This window comes from Salmo trutta, chromosome 7, assembly GCF_901001165.1.
Source record: "Salmo trutta chromosome 7, fSalTru1.1, whole genome shotgun sequence".
Taxonomy (NCBI): domain Eukaryota; kingdom Metazoa; phylum Chordata; class Actinopteri; order Salmoniformes; family Salmonidae; genus Salmo; species Salmo trutta.
Window position 1 is genome coordinate 27,776,263 of NC_042963.1, and position 20,538 is coordinate 27,796,800.

At 40.0% G+C, this 20,538-nt stretch overlaps 1 non-coding gene across 1 annotated transcript; it reads left to right on the top strand.

The window, feature by feature from the left end:
- Positions 1-4,127: 4,127 nt before the first annotated feature.
- trnac-gca (transfer RNA cysteine (anticodon GCA)) lies at positions 4,128-4,199 on the top strand. Its single transcript has one exon. It is a non-coding gene; the product is annotated as a tRNA-Cys (tRNA).
- Positions 4,200-20,538: the final 16,339 nt, after the last annotated feature.

Below are 20,538 nucleotides of genomic sequence, written 5' to 3' on the forward strand. Positions count from 1 at the left end.
GCTGGTCCTCGCTACATATTCGTCGCCAAACCCACTGGCTCCAGGTTGTCTATAAGTCTTTGCTAGGTAAAGCCCCGCCTGATCTCAGCTCACTAGTCACCATAGCAGCTCCCACCCGTAGCACGCGCTCCAGCAGGTATTTTTCACTGGTCACCCCCAAGCCGCCTTTCCTTCCAGTTCCCTGCTGCCAATGACTGGAACGAACTGCAAAAATCACTGAAGCTGGAGACTCATATCTCCCTCTCTAACTTTAAGCACTAGCTGTCAGAGCAGCTCACAGATCACGGCACCTGTACATAGCCCATCAGTAAATAGCCCATCCAACTACCCCATCCCCATACTGTTATTCATTTTTTAAATTTTTGCTCCTTTGCACCCCAGTATCTCTACTTCCACATTCATCTTCTGCACATCTATCACCCCAGTGTTTAATTGCTAAATTGTAATTATTTTGCCAATATGGCCTATTTATTGCCTTACCTCCCTTATCTTACCTCATTTGCACACACTGTATATAGACGTTTTCTATTGTGTCTATTGTGTTATTGACTGACGATCAGTTTATTCCATGTGTAACTCTGTGTTGTTGTTTGTGTCGCACTGCTTTGCTTTATCTTGGCCAGGTCGCAGTTGTAAATGAGAACTTGTTCTAAACTAGCCTACCTGGTTAAATAAAAAATAAATAAAATAAAAAAAGGATCTCTGTTTGCTAGCCAGCTAACTAGCTAGCTACAATATTTCTATCATGCTGTTCTATCAGGCAATGCGGACAACTTGTTTTGTCTCATTGGTGAAGTTTGTTCAGACACACATGACTATGCAATTTAGCAATTTGAACATGAGAAATTGACACTGCAGTTTGTTTGGGATTTTACAACTAGCTAGCTACTTCACGTAACATGCTTATATTGACTTTGGATATTAATGTGTGTAGCTAATGTGTATTACGTTAGCTTGCTAGTAGTTAGCCAGCTAATCAACCAGCCAGCCTGGCACAGTGGTGATGCCATAGCGACCGTTGGAATTGCAATCAGGTCCTATTTAATCTGTGGACGTATTACATTGTATTGGTTCATCTATTAAAGTGAAAATGTGCCAAATCTTGTTTTAAATATTTGGTAACTGTTGTATAAAAGTGATATCTCCTAGAAACCATAGTTTATATGATACATTTGGCACAGTTTTCCGGCACTCGATTTCACAGTTTGCCGGCACTCAACTTTATCTCGGGCCTCACAGCACCCATGCCAATATATCCTATAAAGCCCGGCTTCTCAGGCATTATCACTTAATTAGCAACCAGAAATGGTATCTGGTTGTAATCTGACCAGATAAGCAAAATATGGCATTCATCCCATGACATCTTTACCTGATTGTAACAATAGTAATCTGATTATATTATCATTCTGTATTTATTAGCACTTTCATTATTACGTGTTATTGCTTTTCTATTATTATTATTTTCTTTCTCTCTGAATTGTTGGGAAGGGCCTCTAAGTAAGCCTTCCACTGTTCGCCGGCACCTGTTGCTTACGAAGCATGTGACAAATAGAATTTGATTTGACATGACTTCTCAACCAGACAACCAGTTTACAACAAGAAAATTATGTAAGACTTCATGTGACAAATTTCCCTGCTAGGAAACTCTGCGTTGACCGTTGAATGGTGGACGTCGTTTTTTACAGACTGCATAGAAAACAGTGAAAGTATTGAAATGCAACAGGGAAAATTTCAGTTTGATGACTCATAGCCAATACTTACTGTATGAAAAAGTCTGGAGAAACAGGGAACTTCTGAATGGAATGAGACTGTCAAATTGCGATGTTATGTGGTCGGCGTAGCCATTTGATTTACAATTGTATTGATTAATGGGCATCTATGTGCAACATTAATAAACACACAGTCTGTACATAAACAAACCACACTAACACACACAGATGCCAGCACCATCAGACCAGAGAGGGTGGGCGGCAGGCATCTATTAGGGACTGACAACTTTTCTTTGTGACAGACTTGAGTGAGCCAGGACAATGAAGTGTAACACGCTCAGAACAATGACTACAAACACACCCAGGAATGGTCATGCATTGTTCCTCATGTCTTCAGGTCAAGTTCAGGTTGGAGGAGACTCTTTGACCGTAACGTCACCACAGGGTACTGATCCTGCCACACTCGGGTTATGGGCCCTGTTCAAATGGTTTAAGAATGCATTATTCCTTCCACCCTTCCCTGAAAAAATGGTTAGATTGGTGAAACCTATGTGATACAGGGCCAAACTGTGGTCTGATACATCATGGATTGAAAATAATATGAGAGCCATGTTCCAATCCTTCCTCCATCTGTTTTAACAGTGTAATAAATCCATTTAATGTATACCGTCACAAATAAATCTATTATTTCAGGTCTTAAGAAATATTGTTACCAAGAGAATATATTTAGAAAGAACAGAACAGCATATTTTTTGTTGAATTATGTTACTAGTCTGTGCTTAGTAGCCTAGGCTATATGGCTGCACCATACCAATTAAATTCATAGTTCATATATTCCATTAAATTCTTACCATAAAATATGTGTGTGATAAGGGCAGGGGAATAACAAAATAAAACAGAACGGTTAGTGCTCTCATCTGCGACGCTTGGAATGGCATTTATTCTACGTAAAAATGATTCTTTGAAACCGAGCCCATCCAAATCAAATTTTATTGGTCACATACACATTTTTTGCAGATGTTGTTGCAGCTGCAGCGAAATACTTACATTTCTAGCTCTAACAGAGCAGTGATACCTAAGAAGTTCATAGCGCCAACAGTGCAAACTAAGAAAAGTATTCATACCACTTTACTTATTTCACATTTTGTTGTGTATAATTTTTTTCCCTCACATCTACACACAATACCCCATAATGACAAAGTTAAAATGTTTTTTAATTTGTTTTGCTAATTTATTGAAAGTTAAATAAAGAAATATCTTTAAATTAGCATTCACACCCCAGAGTCAATACTTTGTAGAAGCACCTTTGGCCGCGACTACAGCTGTGAGTCTTTCTTGGTAAGTCTCCAAGAGCTTTCAATACCTGGATTGTGCAACATTTCCCATTATTCTTTAAAAAAAATATTCAAGCTCTGTCAAATTGGTTGTTGATCATTGTTAGCTTCTTCAGGATTGGTGGATCCACTGTTGGAAGGTTGAGCTAACGTAAGCTAATGCGATTAGCATGAGGTTGTAAGTAACAAGAATATTTCCCAGGACATAGACATATCTGATATTGTCAGAAAGCTTTAAATCTTGTTAATTTAACTGCACTGTCCAATTTACAGTAGCCATTACAGTGAAATAATACCATGCTATTGTTTGATGAGAGTGCACAGTTTTGAACATGAAAAGTTATTAATAAACCAATTTGGCACATTTGGGCAGTCTTGATACAACATTTTGAACAGAAATGCAATGATTCATTGGATCAGTCTAAAACTTTGCACATACAGTGCTGCCATTTCATGGCCAAAATCTAAATTGCAGCTGGGCTGGAATAATACATGATGGCCTTTCTCTTGCTTTTCAAATATGATGGAACAAAAAAAATTCTAAAGAACGGTTGTTTTATTCTTTGTATTATCTTTTACCAGATCTAATGTGTTATATTCACCTACATTAATTTCCACAAACTTCAAAGTGTTTCCTTTCAAAGGGTATCAAGAATATGCATATCCTTGCTACAGGTCCTGAGCTACAGGCAGTTAGATTTGGGTATGTCATTTTAGGCGAAAAAAAAAAAAAAAGGGTCCGATACTTAAGAGGTTTAAGGTATCTTCACTTTTATTCAAGTATGAAAATTGGATACTTTTTCCACCACTGATGAAGTGGAGGAGACAGGTTAAAGACAGATTTTTAAGCCTTGAGACATGGATTGTGTACATGTGCCATTCAGAGGGTGAGGCAAAAGATTTGAGTGCCTTTGAACAGGGTATGGCAGTAGGTGCCAGTTGCACCGGTTTGTGTCAAGAACGGAGCTACTGCTGGGTTTTTCACGCTCAACAGTTTCCCATGTGTATCAAGAATGGTCCACCACACAACGAACATCCAGCCAAAGACATACACTACAAAGACACTCCTCTCCACGATACTGTAGGGGGTATAGCTCAGCTGTAGAGCATTTGACTGCAGATCAAGAGGTCCCTGGTTCAAATCCTGGGTTCCCCTTGAAATCAAGTACATGATGTGGCGCAGCGGTCTAAGGCACTGCATCTCAGTGCTAAAGGCATCACTTCAGACCCTGGTTTGATTCCAGGCTTTATCACAAGCGTCTGTGATTGGGAGTCCCATAGGCAGTTGCACAATTGGCCCAGTGTCGTCTGGGTTAGGGTTTGGCCGGGGTAGGCCGTCATTGTAAATAAGAATTTGTTCATAACTGACTTGCCTGGTTAAATAAAATACTGTGCAGCACCTTATCCTAACCCCAATCCTGCCCCTTACCTGAAACTGGGTTTGTATCCAAACCTACACATCACACTCATTCCCTGCTTTGAGCCCAGCCCTCTCTTCATTCATGTTTTATTTTGACTCCAATATTTCATTTTAATTTATCTACAATTGTAAAGGAACTTTGGGTCCTTGAAAAGCACTATATACAGTGCCTTCAGAAAGTATTCAGACCCTGTGACTTTTTCCACATTTTGTTACGGTAGAGATTTATTCTAAAATAGATTCAATTGTTTTTTTTCCATCATGAATATACACATAATGTCAAAGCAAAAAAAGGATTTTAGAAATGTTTGCTAATTTATAAAAAAGAAACAACTGAAATTTCACATTTACATAAGTATTCAGACCCTTTACTCAGTACTTTGTTGAAGCACCTTTGGCAGCGATTACAGCATCGAGTCTTGTACCGCAAAACACTAGTCTCAACGTCAACAGTAAAGAGGCGGCTCCGGGATGCTGGCCTTCTAGGCAGAGTTGCAAAGAAAAAGCCATATCTCAGACTGGCCAATAAAAAATGAAGATGGGCAAAAGAACACAGACACTGGACAGAGGAACTCTGTCTAGAAGGCCAGCATCCCAGAGTCAACTCCTCACTGTTGACATTGAGACTGGTGTTTTGCGGGTACTATTTAATGAAGCTGCCAGTTGAGGACTTGTGAGGCATCTGTTTCTCAAACTAGACACTCTAATGTACTTGTCCTCTTGCTCAGTTGTGCACCGACGCCTCCCACTCCTCTTTATATTCTCGTTAGAGCCAGTTTGTGCTGTTCTGTGAAGGGAGTAGTACACAGCGTTATACGAGATCTTCAGTTTCTTGGAAATTTCTCACATGGAATAGCCTTCATTTCTCAGAACAAGAATAGACTGACGAGTTTCAGAAGAAAGGTATTTGTTTCTGGCCATTTTGAGCCTGTAATCGAACCCACAAATGCTGATGTTCCAGATACTCAACTAGTCCAAAGAATGCCAGTTTTATTGCCTCTTTAATCAGCATAACAGTTTTCAGCTGTGCTAACATAATTGCAAAAGGGTTTTCTAATGATCAATTAGCCTTTTAAAATGGTACACTTGGATTAGCTAACACAACGTGCCATTGGAACACAGGAGTGATGGTTGCTGATAATGGGCCTCTGTACGCATATGTAGATATTCCATAAAAAAATCAGCCATCTCCAGCTATAATAGTCATTTACAACATTAACAATATCTGCATTGTATTTCTGATCAATTTGATGTTATTTTAATTGACAAAAAATGTGATTTGCTTTCAAAAACAAGGACATTTCTAAGTGACCCCAAACTTTTGAACGGTAGTGTATGTAAATAAGGTATTTCTGTTTTTCATTTTTTATAAATTAGCAAAAATGTCTGAAAAACAGTTTTTATGGGGTATTGTGTGTAGATAAGTTTTTGTATTTAATACAACGTAACGTAACAAAATGTGGAAAAGGTCAAGGGGTCTGAATACTTTCCCAAAGGCACTGTAAGTCCCATGTATTGTTATTAAGAATGGTCCACCACCCAATGGACATCCAGCCAACTTTACACAACTGCGGGAAGCATTGGAGTCAACATGGGCCAGCATCTCTGTGGAACACTTTTAACTATAGAGAACATACAAAAATGATATGGTAATACAACATTTAAGTTTACACATTCCCAGGAATTTGATATTTGATGGATAATTAGCTTCCCTACTGAAAAAACACGAACATTCACACATTTAGATGGTGGGGTGGGTGTGGGGCCAGAGACTGCAGGGGTTCAAACTGTAGAACCCAGTTCCTACATTTGAATATAAAAATGGCTTTTATCAAACAGAACTATACTATATTTTATCTCTGGGACCCTCAGGATGACAAATCAGAGCAAGATCACTGAATGTAAGTACATTATTAACCTTCAGAGGTGAATGTATCTTGATAAAAGTTTTGTTGTTGTGCACTCTCCTCAAACAATAGCATGGTATTTTTCCATGGTAATGGCTACTGTAAATTGGACATTGCAGTTATATTAACAAGAATTTAAGCTTTCTGCCCACATGTCATTGAGCGCATGTCCTTGACTTGTAGACAATGACACTGAAATAAGTTATTGGTTGAAGAAAGACTCTTTATTGTATCTCTTCAAGGTAAAGTCAAGAATCCTGAAACCAAAGAGAATGTTGGATTGAGTAGTGCATTCCGTTTGCCAACAATACTTTGACATAAGGCGCCAAAGTCGAGTTATTGTTGTGCACGCCAGTAATTAAAACAATGTAACTTGTTAACAATGTTCCTACCGTGTATAAAGCTGCCCATTTAAACGTACATGGTCTAGCAATGTGAAATATATTATTACAATAACGATCAAAGTGTTGATAGAGTGTAATCATATCATGTAACCTACCTCTGTGTTTGTCTGAAGCGCCGTGCTGATCCTCATTTAAATGCCAGTGTGCATTTCGCATCAGGCAAATTAGTCTACGAGTCATCGAGGAACATTTATTGGTTGACGGGAATAACCAATGTGATGAATTATCGCGGGGGTGAAATACTTCATGAATGTGTATTGTGTGACTTAGAATAGAAGTTATGGCACAAGTTATTTAAGTCTGTGTGTTTATGTAAAACAGTTGTTTATGATGTTATGTCCATAGGAAATTATGCATTTATGGTAGAAATGTGTTTTGGGGCTATCGTGATGGAACATTCCTAGCTGAAGGGAGTTCCTGGAAAGAGTACTTAGGTGCTCAGTTGGGTTTTGCCTGGGGGAGAGCAGGCTGGGCAGGTAACAGGTTAGCTAGAGTAGAGTTTATACCTGAGTTTTGTTATAGGCAAAGAGTTGATGCCAGAATAGTTTATACTGAGAATATGTTTGATTTATTTAAGGCAATGTCCTGTTTCTTGTTTTATGTACACATTTTATTGGCCAATTCGTCCTACACCTGTTAATATTGTAAATAAAAGCCTCTAAGAGAGGTGAGCACCATAATATCCTGTCTGTCTCCTCACTGTCCGATCCGTCGCTTCGGTTACTGCTTCACACCATTTAAGACATGTTTATGTCCTGGAAAGTTTGCTGTTACTGACAACGTCATTCTAGTCACATTAGCGCACGTTAGCAACAACCGTCCCGGTTTAGGGACACCGATCCTACGGGATCCTTAAGAGGTTTAACTGGGTCATGATTTGAACTAGAGAGAAGTCAAAGTGGATTATTAGTACAACATTGATTTACAAACAAATATAACAGCCATCTGTCAATAAAAATGATTAATCAACTTGCCTTTAAAACAGGACAAATTCCGTAACACATAATTTTAAGTTGATTGAACCTTTCCCAAATTTGTCTACGTGGCGGTGTTTAAACAAGCAGTCCAATTCTGATCTTTTGCCCAATTATCTGATCTGAATTGGGCTGACTTTCCAAACACAGCCATTGAGTCGGAACAATGTTCTGGCCAACTCAAAATGGGAATTTTGTGCAACACTTTGCCAAAAAAGTTGGGTGAACACAAAAAGGCTATCGAACTATTTACTAAATATGTTTGAGCTGGGCCACTTAATTGTTTTACAGTATGAAAGGTTAAAGGGTTCGACTTCTCTTGCTATAATGGAGTAGAAACTAATATCCATTGTCTCAACATTTTCCTATTTGCTTGAGTTAAAATAAAGCAAAAAGACAATCTTAAAAAGACAGAAATATAACGACAAGTGCAGACGGTGGCAAGTGGTGACCTAGCATCTTATTTTGACAGTTGCCTTGTTTAATGTGGAAATGATTAAAGGGGAGGACAAAGAATGATTTCAAATGTTACCCATTAAAGTTAACCACCAAATTACATAGGATTTTATAGGTCATAAATAAGAAAATGTTCCCGGTGGTTTCGCCCTCTCTCAGCCACTGTTTAACCTCCATTGTTAGCCTCCCTGTAGGGGGTGGGGTGTGTGTGTGTGGGGGGGGGGACATAGCTACTGTGTAGGTCAGAGGGAGTAAAGGTCGTAGGGTTTAGATGTTCTGTGTACAGTAGATGCCAAGCGACCAAAAAGAGTCGACACAGACACAGTCACAAATTAACAAACACACACGCGCGGGCATATGTATATGCAGCACACATCCTCTCTCTCTTTCTTTCTCTCTCTCTCCCTGCGCCATTTGGTTGCTATTTACTACCAACCAGCCTTACAACAAATTGTTCCCCTCCTTCCTCCCCTCCCTTCCTCCACCTCCTCCTCTTTTCTCCCTTTTTTTGCAATCTTTATTTTAGCGTTTTGTTTTGTGTTTTTTTTTCTCCAGCCACTCCTTTCATCTCTCCCTCTGTCTGGCCTCATATCATTTTTCTGTAAGTGGACCCAAATGCTTTCCCTGGCACTTGCCAGCAGCAACTTCCAGTAGGTCTGATACACAGAACGAATATGTGAAAAAGGACAAATAAATACAAAGTGTAAATAACTGCTTGGCTGGCTGGGGCCTAACAACTTCTGTCTGTAATTAGCAGGCTGCTGCCAGCTGTGTGTGTGTGTGCGTGCATGTGTGTGTGTGTGTGTGTGTAGTGTGGTGGACATGACCAAGAGGCTCCTTAGTGACAGGAACACATAGCTTTTCCATGTTTGCTGTATTAATCAGAGCAGTGGACCCCCACACACACACACCTTTGAAGGGTGAACAACCCGCTATGGGGGCTGCCGTTGGTCATCCAGCCCAACACCAGGTTTCTTTGAATCACTGACGTCTGACTGGGATTCAGTGTTAATTTCGTCAACAAAAACAGTGCCGAAAATATTAGTCAAACACCTATTTCTTGGTGGCAATTGATGAGACGATAACTGACTAAATAGACCCAGATTTTTTTCTTCATTTCGGTTGAAGTAAAATCTGACAAATAAGCAGACTGGACAAGGACTGTGACGGTCAAGGAATTCTTGGTGACGGTAATTGGCCAGCCAAATTACCGTGGTCACTCTTTGAGTTGGTTGTGCTAGTAACTTTTTTATTTGGTCGCATCAGTGCGAGCTGAACATTCATTACATGGTCAGCTCACTCAAAGGTTCAAAATGTCAAAAATGTTTGCGGCTAAAACAATGATTTGACCAAACAGTAATATGCATTAGCGTGGTGAAGAAGGCGCAGCAGCGCCTCTTCAACCTCAGGAGGCTGAAGAAATTTGGCTTGTCACCAAAAACACTCACAAACTTATACTGGTGCACAATCGATAGCATCCTGTCGAGCTGTATCAACGCCTGGTACGGTAACTGCTCCGCCCATAACCGTAAGGCTCTCCAGAGGGTAGAGAGGTCTGCCCAACGCATCACCGGGGGCAAACTACCTGCCCTCCAGGACACCAACACCACCCGATGTCACAGGAAGGACAAAAAGATCATCAAGGACAACAACCACCCGAGCCACTGCCTGTTCACCCCGCTATCATCCAGAAGGCGAGGTCAGTACAGGTGAATCAAAGCATGGACCGAGAGACTAAAAAACAGCTTCTATCTCAAGGCCATCAGACTGTTAAAAACCTCTTACATCTAGACGTTCCGCTAGCGGAACACCTGCTCCAATATCCAATGACAGGCGTGGCGCAAATTACAAATTCCTCAAAAATCCCCAAACTTCCTTTTTTCAAACATATGACTATTTTACACCATTTTAAAGACAAGACTCTCCTTTATCTAACCACACTGTCAGATTTCAAAAAGGCTTTACAACGAAAGCAAAACATTAGATTATGTCAGCAGAGTACCCAGCCAGAAATAATCAGACACCCATTTTTCAAGCTAGCATATAATGTCACAAAAAACAAAACCACAGCTAAATGCAGCACTAACCTTTGATGATCTTCATCAGATGACACTCCTAGGACATTATGTTATACAATACATGCATGTTTTGTTCAATCAAGTTCATATTTATATCAAAAAACAGTTTTTTACATTAGCATGTGACGTTCAGAACTAGCATTCCCACCGAACACTTCCGGTGAATTTACTAAATTACTCACGATAAACGTTCACAAAAACATAATTATTTTAAGAATTATAGATACAGAACTCCTTTATGCACTCGCTATGTCCGATTTTAAAATAGCTTTTCGGTGAAAGCACATTTTGCAATATTCTGAGTAGATAGCCTGGCCATCATGGCTAGCTATTTTGACACCCACCAAGTTTGGTACTCACCAAACTCCGATTTACTATAAGAAAAATTGGATTACTGCTGTTCTTCGTCAGAATGCACTCCCAGGCCTTCTACTTCAATAACAAATGTTGGTTTGGTTCCAAATAATCCATAGTTATATCCAAATAGCGGCGTTTTGTCGTGCGTTCAAGACACTATCCGAAGGGTAACGCGCCCGGCGCGTTTCGTGACAAAAAAAAATCAAAATATTCCATTACCGTACTTCGAAGCATGTCAAACGCTGTTTAAAATCAATTTTTATGCGATTTTTCTCATAAAAAAGCGATAATATTCTGACCGGGAAACCCTGTTTTCGTTCAAAGACGAAAAAATAAAAACATGGAGTCTTCTGGTGCACGCGCCCCCAGTCTCATTGTTCTCAGATCGACCACTATCCAAATGCGCTACTGTTTTTCAGCCATGGCCTGCAAAGTCATCATTCATCGTTCTGGCGCCTTCTGAGAGCCTATGGGAGCGTTAGAAAATGTCACGTTACAGCAGAGATCCCCTGTTTTGGATAGAGATGATCAAGAAGGCCAAGAAATAGTCAGAGAGGGCGCTTCCTGTTTGGAATCTTCTCAGGTTTTGGCCTGCCAAATGAGTTCTGTTATACTCACAGACACCATTCAAACAGTTTTAGAAACTTTGGAGTGTTTTCTATCCAAAGCTAATTATATGCATATTCTAGTTTCTGGGCAGGAGTAATAATCAGATTAAATCGGGTATGTGTTTTATCCGGCCGTGAAAATACTGCCCCCTATCCATAACAAGTTAAACAGCCATCACTAACATTGAGTGGCTGCTGCCAACATACTGACTCAACTCCAGCCACTTTAATATTGGAAAAATGTATGTAATAAATGTATCACCAGCCACTTTAAACAATGCCACTTCATATAATGTTTACATACCCTACATTACACATCTCATATATATATACTGTTTTCTATACCATCTACTGCATCTTGCCATCTTGATGTAATGTATCACTAGCCACTTTAAACAATGCCACTTTTATATGTTTACATATCCTACATTACTCATCTCATATGTATATACTCTACTCTATACCATCCACTGCATCTTGCCTCTGCCGTTCTATACCATCACTCATTCATATATTTTTTTGTGTACATATTCTTATTCATTCCTTTACACCTGTGTGTATAAGGTAATTGTTGTGAAATTGTTAGGTTAGATTTCTCGTTGGATATTACTGCATTGTCGGAACTAGAAGCACAAGCATTTCACTACACTCGCATTAACATCTGCTAACCATGTGTAAGTGACAAATAAAAATGTGATTTGATTTGAAGTATTTGGTCCCATATTCATAGCATGCAATGACTACATCAAGCTTGTGACTACAAATTTGTTGGATGCATTTTCTGTTTGTTTTGGTTGTGTTTCAAATTATTTTGTTCCCAATATAAATGAATGGTAAATAATGTATTGTGTCAGTTTGGAGTCATTTTTATTGTAAATAAGAATATAATATGTTACTAAACACTTAAATTAATGTGTTAATGTGGATACTACCGTGATTACAGATCATCCTGAATGAATCGTGAATAATGAGTGAGAAAGTTAAAGACGCACAAATATTACACCACCCAAAAATGCTAACCTCCCCTGTTATTATGTATATAGGTATTATATATCAAAATACTTTAACCTCATAGTCATTGTATAATTTCAAATCCAAAGTGCCTGACTACAGAGCCATAAGAGCAAATTTGGCACTGTCCCAATATTTTTGGAGCTAACTGTATGTTGGTAGGACAATGTTGTGTATGTTTGTGCACATGGAAGTAAGAGATGTATGTTTACTCTATAGGTTAATGAGTCAATAAAAATGTAATGTGACTAAAATGTGACTCAAAGGAAAGGGCATTTAGTTTACTAAAAGGGACCACTATTTTGTCATTTTGACAATAACTAGACTAAATCCTTATTCAAATTACAAAAATGTGACTAAAACGTAAAACATATTTCAGTAAAAATGACTAAGACTAGACGAATTATAAAAAAATTTGCCAAAATTGACACTGGTGGGATTACCAAGTACAGTGCCTTTGGAAAGAATTCAGACCTCTTGACCATTTCCACATTTTGCTATGTTACAGCCTTACTCAAAAAATAATAAAAAAGGAAATTCTCACAATACCCCTTAATGACTAAGCGAAAACAGGTTTTTAAACATTTTAGAAAATGTATTAAAAATTAAAAACAGAAATACCTTATTTACATAACTATTCAGACCCTTTGCTATGAGACTCGAAATTGAGCTCACGTGCATCCTGTTTACATTGATCATCCTTGAGATGTTTCTACAACTTGATTAGAGTCCACCTGTGGTAAATTAAATTGATTGGACATGATTCATAAAAGCACACACCTGTCTATATAAGGTCCCACAGTTGAAAGTGCATGTCAGAGCAAAAACCAAGCCATGAGGTCGAAGGAATTGTCCATAGAGGTACGAGTCAGCATTGTGTCGAGGCACAGATCAGGTGAAGGGTACCAAAAACTGTCTGAGCAAAAGAAACTGAGCAATCTGGGGAGAAGGGCCTTGGTCAGGGAGGTGACTAAGAACCCGATGGTCACTCTGACAGAGCTCTTGAGTTCCTCTGTGGAAATGGGAGAACCTTCCAGAAAGTCAACTATCTCTGCAGCACTCCACCAATCAGGCCTTTATAGTAGAGTGGCTAGACGGAAACCATTCCTCAGTGAAAGACACATAAAAGCCCACTTGGAGTTTGCCAGAAGGCACCTAAAGACTCTCAGACCATGAGAAACAAGATTCTCTGGTCTGATGAAACCAAGATTGAACTCTTTGGCCTGAATCACAATGCGTCACATTTGGAGTAAACGTGGCACCATCCCTATGGTAAAGCATGGTAGTGGCAGCATCATGCTGGCGGGATGTTTTTCGGCGGCAGTGACTGGGAGACTAGTCAGGATCGAAGGAAAGATGTACAGAGCAAGGTATAGAGAGATCCTTGATGAAAACCTACACCAGAGCACTCAGGACCTCTGACTGGGGTGAAGGCTCACCTTCTAACAGGACAATGACCCTAAGCACACAGCCAAGACAAAGCAGTAGGGACTTCGGGACAAGTCACTGAATGCCCGTGAATGGCCCAGCCAGAGCCCTGACTTAAACCCGATTGAAAACATCTCTGGAGAGACCTGAAAATTCAACCTGACAGATCTTGAGAGGTTCTGCAGAGAAGAATGGGAGAAACTCCCCAAATACAGGTGTGCCAAGCTTATAGCGTCATACCCAAGAAGACTTGATGCTGTAATCGCTGCCACAGGTGCTTCAACAAAGTACTGAGTAAGAGTCTGAATAGTTACATAAATGTGATATCAGCTTTTAATTTTTTTTATAAATCAGCAAATATATCTAAAAATCTGTTCTTGTTTTGTCATTATAGGTTATTGTGTGTAGATTGATGAAGGAAAACAAACATTTTAACTATAAATAAAGCTGTAATGTAACAGAATGTGAAAAAAAGTGGGTGTGGGTGGGGGGGGGGGGTTGGGTGATGCGTCATTGTGAACATCCAAGGCTTTTCCAGCATCTGTGGATGTCATCATTTGAAATTATGGGGCAACCCCTGTTTTCCCTTAGATATTTATGTGTGTGTGCGTGTGTGTTCCCTTGTGTGTGTATGTCTGTGTATGCTATATTGTATGCTGGAGCGGTCATTGTGTCTAAGATAAATGATTCAGTCCAACCGACATCTGGATTCTTCCCTATGTCCCAGCTGAGTTTAGAACAGAGCTGATTAACATACACAGAGGTTGACCAGACCAACAGTCTATAAACACACCAGAGAACTAAAAACAAAGACACATGCATGGAAGATCATTTCAAAGACTCCTCATCCCAGTCATCCCAGTCCCAGTCAACCCAAACATGGTTTATATGTGGATCAAGGAGTCCCTTGTCACCCTCAGTCATCTGGCTTGACGTCAAAGGGATATTACACTCCAGAATCAAAGCTTGTCAGATGTTTTCAGACCTCATAATTGGTCTTCTGTTGAGTTAAATCTATGTGCCTGGTCATCTGTTTAGTAGGTCGGGCAATAATTTATAGATTTGCGTAAATCATATTTTTCTTTCAGTTGGGGTTGAGGCATGTAGCTGGATGTACAATACCTATGGCGTGGGAGGTGGACTTATCTTGACATTAGACTACTTTTGAGGGCTGAAAACATCTGGCAAACTTTTACTTTGGAGTCTGTCCCTTTTACAGTGAAGGGTTAAGATGCACATGGTCATGCTTTATTCATTACTGGTGCAAGGAGTTATGTATACTTTAATGTCCCTTTAAGCTCATGAAGGGAAAAACACATTCCATTGCCCTTCATGAGTGATTGAATAGGCTACCTCTCTCACATATCTTGATCATGACTCACCATCGCCTACACTTCATAAAGCTACAATATGTAAACGTTTTGGGCGAACTGACCAAATTCACATAGAAATGTGCATTATTGATCTTTCATTCTCATTGTAAGCAAGTCTAAGAAGATGTAGATCTGTTTTATGTGCGCTTTTCTATGCTTCCCGTTCTTGAGTTTAGTTTTTGAGTCTTTTCCTTTTGGTGTTGTACCCCAGCTTCAAACAGCTGAAAGTACACTATTTTTGGTTTTGAAAAATATATTTCACAGTGGTTTAGATGGCACAATGATTCTCAACACTGTACTTGCTTGTTTTGTCACAAACTGAAATTAGTCTAACTATTAATATTTTAGCAAACAGGAAGTGGTGGAGCGATTTCTGCATCTTAAAGATGCGATTTAGTGCATCTTTAAGCAGGAGGCTAGGTGTCACCCTTTGAACCAAATAAACAAACAATTTAAACAATAAATCATACTGTAACGCATGATGACAATGCAATGGTCCTTCCTGGTCTCAAACCTGGGTCTCCCAGGCTGTAGGCAAACTGGCTAACTACTGCTCTGATAGGGTTGACCCACTTGGGGGAGATCAAAACAAGCCCATAGGCAAGGGTCATAACAATATCCCATCCGTTTCATAGAAGTCCCTCATGTGAACATGCCTTTCAATTGGCTTTGTGGGCAAGTCCAGCGAATTTCAACCCAACACCTTAGCTGTTATACCAAGGTATCCAAATCTCTTACCAAGCCTGCTAGGTATTTGGTTAAAGGCACTATAATTCTTTCTGACTGCAGGATATGACTTTGTTTCTCTTTCTCTTCTCTCTGTGTTGCTCTGTCTGTCTCTGTCTCCACACCATAGTGGCAGACGCAGCCGTTTCCCCCAGCTCTGGGGAACGTCCGTCACAAGCCCAGGCACATGGGAGCTCTTAAGGAGATGTGAAAAACAGCAGTATTTTGCCCATTTGTGGCTGTTTGCATGCTGGGAACAATGCTGCTCTTTATGGGGGTGGTTGTATCTAGTCCCAGCCACAGCCAAGAATGGTTGACGTGTTGTGATGGCTATGGCATTTCTGTGTGTGGATTGTGTGTGTTTGGCCATTCATGATTTCTTCCCACCCTAAACTCTAGGTCTTCATTCTCCCCTCAGAACAAAATGGATGCAGAGACAGATTGAGGAGGGGAAGAGAGGAGAGAAATTAGGGAGAGGTGGGAGAGGGAGAGATGGGAGAGAGGCAAGGGTAAAAAAGAGAGAGAGGAGGGAAAGAGGGAGAGAGGGGAGAGAGAAAGTGAGGGAGCGAGGCAGGAAAGAGATTGGGGAACAGCCCTTATCACCTCCTGATACAGTGTGTACTTTATGGGAACAAGTCAGTCCTCCATTCTATCCCTCCAAATCCTCCTCTGAATAACAAACCATACATAGAGGTTTCTAATTGACTTACTCATCAAACATTTTAATTTCAAGGGGCTCTGATTGGGTTAGAATGAGGTGTTTTTCATATTACAATTTATCAGTGTGATCTGGGAGGACTAGAGTGGTGTGCAATGGAGTCTAGCTAGCAGGGGAGTGAGCTGTACAGATAAGTATTCTCAGGAATCATGCAAAGGGGAATAAAAACAATATTTTTCTACATTATATTTTGTGTTTCTTTCAGTGTCTCCTATGCCACAATTCAACAATGGACCAAGTTATATGAGGAAAAAGGAAAAAGATGTTTGAAAGCACTCTTTTAGTTGTCAGTAATGAGTCATTCATTCAAACTTTTCAAAGTATACCACACCATACTATTGTGATTTAGATCTGAACGTTGTAGTTCTATGCATTGACCCTTTTAGGTCCCTCTTTATATTACGTTCAGCTTTTAAACTAGAAAACAGGAACTAGAGAAAGACAGAATAACGGGAAAACCGCTGCTAGGCTTTACGAAACAAAACAAACTGGCAAAGACAAACAGAGAACACAGGTATAAATACACTGGGGACAATGGGGAAGATGGGCGACACCTGGAGGGGGTTGGAGACAAGCACAAAGACATGTGAAACAGATCAGGGTGTGACAATGTCTCAAATTATTATTATTTCTAAACATTTTAGAGGGTAGATCAGCTTTAATATTGCAGATAGATTATAAATACACAGTGCATTCAGAAAGTATTCAGACCCCTTGACTTTTTCAACATTGTTTCATTACAGTCTTATTCTAAAATTGAATATTACTTTTTTCTACACACCATAATGACAAAGCGGAAACAGGTTTTTAGATTTTTTTGCAAATATATTAAAAAAGATTTTTTTTCACCTTTATTTAACCAGGTAGGCCAGTTGAGAACAATTTATCATTTACAACTGCAACCTGGCCAAGATAAAGCAAAGCAGTGCGATAAATCAACAACACAGAGTTACACATGGGATAAACAAACGTACAGTCAATAAACACAATGGAAAAATCTATATACAGTGTATGCAAATGTAGTAAGATTAGGGAGGTAAGGCAATAAATAGGCCATAGTGGTGAAATAATTACAATTTAGCGTTAACACTGGAGTGATAGATGTGCAAGTAGAGATACTGGGGTGCCAAAGAGCAAAGAAAATAACAATATGGGGATGAGGAAGTTGGGTGGGCTATTTACCAGCGCCCAATATTAAAAATGTTGCTATTAAAAAAAGCATAAACTCATTTAATGGATTACAGTTTGAATCGGACAGCAGCCAATCAAATTGTGCCAGCCGGGGAAAAGTTGCGCGTGGTAGTGCAGAGGAACGTCGGCGGGTGAATTCAGATACAGCCCTTGGAAAGATGATTCCCAAAAGTATTATTTTCGGATATAAAGACTACGCTGTATCAACAAAAAAATTGATTGCAACTTGCAAAACATGCGGGAAGAAAATTACAGACGGATGCGCAACAACTTCCAACTTTGTTCGACATTTGAAGCTGCACAAAGAACAGTAAGTCGTGGCTAATATAGCCGACAGCTAACATTATATAATTTATAACTTTGCTAGTGTAGCATGCAGGTTTACGTAACGTTAAATCAATGATCCTCCACACAGTCAGTCAGTGCGGGAACGTGATCATTGCATCCAAGATAGAGCTACAACTGGCTAGGCAGTTGGTAGCCTAAATCCTGCCTGATGTTACTGCTGTTCCTAAAACCATTGGCATATGTTAGCCTACTGTAACCACACACAGAGAGGGGGAGTTTGTGTGTGTGTTAAGGTTGGGCGATTGTGTACAAGCCTACATCGCTCGATTGCGCACCACAGCGATCCTCGATAGTCGATCGCTATGGGGGTGGGGGCGGGTCTTTCTCATTGCCACCCATGTATTTCCATGGAAATATAAAGTTTATTTGGAAAGCAATAAATATAGATATTTTTAAAAGCATTGATGATTTGCGTAAATGAAATATACTAACTATTACTCTTGTTAAAAATATGAAATGGTTTTTCATTTGGTGAAGAGCACATTATGACTTGTTTAGAACTCAAAACTCAAAGTTTAGGACTTCAGACTTGACTTGAGACTTGTCGGTCTTGACTCGGACTTGCCTGTCTTGACTTGACTTGGGACTTGAGTGAATAAGACTTACTTGTGACTAGTAAAACAATGACTTGGTCCCACCTCTGCTATTTACAGATGGGCTGTGTACAGGTGCAGTGATCGGTAAGCTGCTCTGACAACTGATGCTTAAAGTTAGTGAGGGAGATATAAGTCTTCAGTTTCAGTGATTTTTGCAATTCGTTCCAGTCATTGGCAGCAGAGAACTGGAAGGAAAGGCGACCAAAGGAGATGTTGGCTTTGAGGATGACCAGTGAAATATACCTGCTGGAGCGCGTGCTACGGATGGGTGTTGCTATGGTGACCAGTGAGCTGAGATAAGGCAGTGCTTTACCTAGCAAAAAACGTATAGATGACCTGGAGCCAGTGGTTTTGAATATGTAGGGAGGGCCAGCCAACGAGAGCATACAGGTCGCAGTGGTGGGTAGTATATGGGGCTTTGGTGACAAAACAGATGGCACTGTGATAGACTACATCCAATTTGCTGAGTAGAGTGTTGGGGGCTATTTTGTAAATGACATCGCCGAAGTCAAGGATCGGTTGGATAGTCAGTTTTACGAGGGTATGTTTGGCAGCATGAGTGAAGGAGGCTTTTTTGCGAAATAGGAAGCCGATTCTAGATTTAATTTTGGATTAGAGATGCTTAATGTGAGTCTGGAAGGAGAGTTTACAGTCTAACCAGACACCAAGGTACTTGTAGTTGTCCACGTATTCTAAGTCAGAACCGTCCAGAGTAGTGATGCTAGTCGGGAGGGTGGGTGCAGGCAGCGATTGGTTGAAGAGCATGCATTTAGTTTTACTAGCATTTAAGAGCAGTTGGAGGCCACGGAAGGTGTTGTATGGCATTGAAGCTCGTTTCGAGGTTTGTTAACACAGTGTCCAAAGAAGGGCCAGATGTATACAGAATGGTGTCGTCTGCGTAGAGGTGGATCAGAGAATCACCAGCAGCAAAAGCGACATCATTGATATATACAGAGAAAAGAGTCAGCCCGAGAATTGAACAACGTGGCACCCCCATAGAGACTGCCAGAGGTCAAGACAACAGGACCTCCGATTTAACACACTGAATACCTTATTTACATAAGTATTCATACCCATTGCTATGAGACTCAAAATTGAGCTCAGGTGCATCCTGTTTCCATTGATCGTCCTTGAGATGTTTCTACAACTTGATTGGAGTCCACATGTGGTAAATTCAGTAGATTGGACATGATTTGGAAAGGCACACACCTGTCTATATAAGGTCCCACAGTTGACCGTGCATATCAGAGCAAAGCACCAGTCTCAACGCCAACAGTGAAGAGGCGACGGGATGCTGTTCTTCTAGGCAGAGTTCCTCTGTCCAGTGTCTGTGTTCTTTTATTTTTATTGGCCAGTCTGAGATATGCCATTTTCTTTGCATCTCTGCCTAGTAGGCCAGCATCCCTGAGTCTCCTCATCACTGTTGACGTTGAGACTGGTGTTTTGCGTGTACTATTTAATGAAGCTGCCAGTTGAGGACTTTCTAAGGATCAATTAGCCTTTTAAAATGATAAACTTGGATTAGCTAACACAACGTGTCATTGGAACACAGGAGTGATGGTTACTGATAATGGGCCTCTGTACACCTATGTAGATATTCCATAAAAAATCAGCAGTTTCCAGCTACAATAGTCGTTTACAACATGATCAATGTCTACACTGTATTTCTGATCAATTTGATATTTTAATGGACAAAAAACAAAGATATTTCTAAGTGACCACAAACTTTTGAACGGTAGTGTAGCTTTGTTGCTGTGCAACAACCAATGGAAAACAGCACAACTTACCGTAAATAGAGGTTTCTATTCGAGTTACTCATCAAACAGGGGCTCTGAGTGTGTTAGAATGAAGTGTTCTCTACATTAAAACAGTGTGATCTGGGATGATTAGAGTGGTGTGC